General features: G+C 34.3%; 1 pseudogene; it reads left to right on the top strand.

The window, feature by feature from the left end:
* Positions 143-3,092, top strand: LOC107614165 (annotated as a pseudogene).

The raw sequence follows: 3,507 nt of genomic DNA, 5'->3' as shown, positions 1-3,507 counted from the left end.
GAATAGACAATTTTTTTTTCTGCAGTGCTCTCTCTTATATAACGAAAACGATCCAAGGAATACGAATAAATTCTTTGACATTTGTATTTTACTGCCATATGCTGAATTATCTATTATTTAGATAGGACAAGAACAAACATAAGTACAAAGTGGCTTGGACTGACATGGACTTTTCTCTATTCACAAAGATCAGGATAGATATTCCAAGCGAATAAGCAACTCACAATAATCTTATTATAATCAAATAATAAAACCAATCATTCATTCAGGCTTTACTCTATTACCTGGGAGTTCAATTATTTCAGTGTAGTTGGAGTTATACAAGAATCTCAGCTACTCTATAATGGCGGAAATCAAAGGCAACCATAGACTCAATGTTTCGGAAGCAGTACCGTCTGATGATTCCGACAAAAAACCGCCAAAGACAAAGCGCGTTGCGTCGCTAGACATCTTCCGAGGTCTCACTGTTGCGGTAACTAACTTGTTTCTTCTCTCTCTCCGTTAATTAGCTAAGTTCACAATAGAGAAGTACGATTTGATTAGCTCATTAATGTTTCCGTAATTAATAAGTGATGCAGTTAATGGTGTTAGTTGATGATGCTGGAGGACAATGGCCGATGATTGGTCACGCGCCATGGAATGGTTGCAATCTTGCCGATTTTGTCATGCCTTTCTTTTTGTTCATTGTTGGCATGGCCATTCCACTTGCCCTCAAGGTTAGACAAATCTGATGGCTAACAAGGACTCTTGTACTTTACATCTATGCCTCCTTTAATTGTCAATGCTTCATTTTTTTTATGTTCAGAGAATACCAAATAAACTTGTAGCTGTGAAAAAGGTCATAGTTAGAACAATCAAACTCATATTCTGGGGTCTCCTTTTGTCTATGTCTGATAAAAACATGATTGAAAAATTTCATAAGCTTCACTCATCAATATTGACAATGTGAAAGTTATTTTGTTGACTTGTGCTGTAATTAATGAATCTAAATTTCATATGAGCAATTCCTCTCTTGATAAGACACATCTTAATGGTTTATTTTGATGATGAACCTCTATGATGAAGGTGGTTTCTCACATGCTCCCGACAAACTAACATATGGAGTTGACATGAAATGAATGAGGTGGTGTGGCATTCTTCAGGTGAGTGTAATAATTTTTCTGCTTTTCATAGAGCATACTATATAATATAGATAATACAATTAAGTATAGTTAATACTTCTGTTAGAGAATTGCGCTAGCATATTTGGTTGTAGCAATGGTGGAGATATTTTCAAAAAGTGCACAACCTAGAGATCCAGAACTGGCACCCACCCAATTTTCAATATTCAAATCATACTATTGGCATTGGTTAGTCTTTGACATTATGGTTATGGTCGATTACCAATATGAAATGCTTTTGAACATTTTATTTATTAAAATTTCAGGGTGGTGGCTGCATGTATACTTACCATTTATTTGGCTTTACTTATGGAAATTATGTTCCAGATTGGAGTTTCACTGTCCATAATCCAGATAGCATATATAATGGAACAACTTTTACTGTAAGCTTCCAATTGCATGCCTCTGATTCTATGATGCTCCAATCTTTATTAATTGTTTTTGCTCACTTGCTATTTCAAATTTAGGTGAAATGTGGAGTCCGAGGGAAATTAGATCCCCTTGTAATGCTGCGGGATACATAGACAGAGAGGTGCTTAGAATCAACCACATGTATAAGCATCCAGCTTGGAAGAGATCACAAGTGTGTTGCAACTCTAATTTTTAAACCAGACACTTGTTTCTACTACAAATTTGAAAACAAACTTTGCAAATGAGAGTTTCAAACTTTCAATGACTTACTGCCTTTTCCTCAGGCTTGCACCGAGAAATCACCTTTCGAAGGGCCATTTAGGAAAAACGCTCCCTCATGGTGTTATGCTCCTTTTGAGCCAGAAGGAATTCTAAGGTCTGTAATTAAAAATGTCTTTACATAGTTTGAGTTTTGATGACATGTAATATAATTATGATATGCGATTGCAGCTAATATCAGCTATTCTGTCCACAATCATTGGATTGCATTTTGGACATGTACTCATACACATGCAGGTGATGAAGCCTTTGAATCAAAGCAATTATCTAATAATCTTTGATTTTTCACATCTCTTCAACTTGTGCTTAATCTTTCAGTTGTGTAATTTTTAACATAGGATCATCTTTCAAGACTGAAGCACTGGATTCTCTTGGGTTTATCCCTTCTTACTTCAGGACTTATTCTTCACTTCACTCATGGTGAACTCTAAAAAACCAAGTGTTCAACTGGAATATCTTTACTATGTATTGTAACCACTCAGATGTTACTTCTTCGTGCACTGTAGCCATTCCTCTGAATAAGCAATTGTATACACTAAGCTATGTTTGTGTAACATCTGGAGCAGCAGCATTAGCATTTTCAGCATTCTATACAATGGTATTATTATATATTATGGAAGTTCTAATTGCCATTGTATCATGATAGTGATAGCTATTATCTTGTACAATGGATTATTATTGCATTGCTGGTTGATATTTGGGGCTTGAAACTATGGTTCATGCCTTTGAAATGGACTGGCATGAATGCCATGTTTGTGTACGTTATGGCAGCTGAGGGCATCTTTGCAGGATTCATCAATGGATGGTATTATGATCACCCTCATAATACACTGGTATTGTTCTTTCTTGTTTGAATTCAATTATGAATAGATACTATGTTATGTGGCACTATGTCTCTGTGTTTGATTGGTTTTTGTGGAGACAGGTATATTGGATCCAAAAGCATGTGTTCATCAAAGTGTGGCATTCAACCAAAGTTGGGATTCTGCTTTATGTAATATTTGCTGAGATCCTATTCTGGGCCGTCGTCGCAGGCATCTTGCACCTATTCGGCATATATTGGAAGTTTTAATTAATTTGAATTGTAATTAGAGTAATAACCATCTCTTGTGACTTTATATATCATTTTGTTTGTTGATTAAGTTCAATGTTGGAATCCTTTAGTAAAAAAAAAAAAATCAATGTTATTCCTAAAAAGGAACCAACTATTTATAACTAATATCAACTGATTTTTTTGCATTCTTTTTAAGACCTATATTATTAGAACATCTAAAATCATATAAAAAACACCAAAATCTCAATAAGAAAATACATTTGAAAGTAAAATAAAATATTCAAAGCAGATGATGATTTTATTGGAAGCCATCACAGAGATGAGTGAAGTGTTTGAAAATTGAAGTCAAACTTTAATAAATGTGAGGAGAAAACATTCATTTTAAAAGAAGGGTAATTATCAAATCAGTTCCAAAAATTTTAAAAACGGACATTTTAGTTCTCAAGAAAAATTAATACACAGATCAATTTTCAAGGTTTTACTCCGACAGACAAATCAGTCCCCGTTTATTTTCTGATAGAGTAATTACCCACATCAGTTCCCAAGAATTTAAAAAACCGATATTTTAGTCTCCAAAAAAAATTAATGTACAAATCAATCCCC

This window comes from Arachis ipaensis, chromosome B08 (genome assembly GCF_000816755.2).
Source record: "Arachis ipaensis cultivar K30076 chromosome B08, Araip1.1, whole genome shotgun sequence".
Classification (NCBI taxonomy): domain Eukaryota; kingdom Viridiplantae; phylum Streptophyta; class Magnoliopsida; order Fabales; family Fabaceae; genus Arachis; species Arachis ipaensis.
Note: the sequence above shows the minus strand (reverse complement) of the source record. Positions and strands in the feature narration are given on the sequence as shown.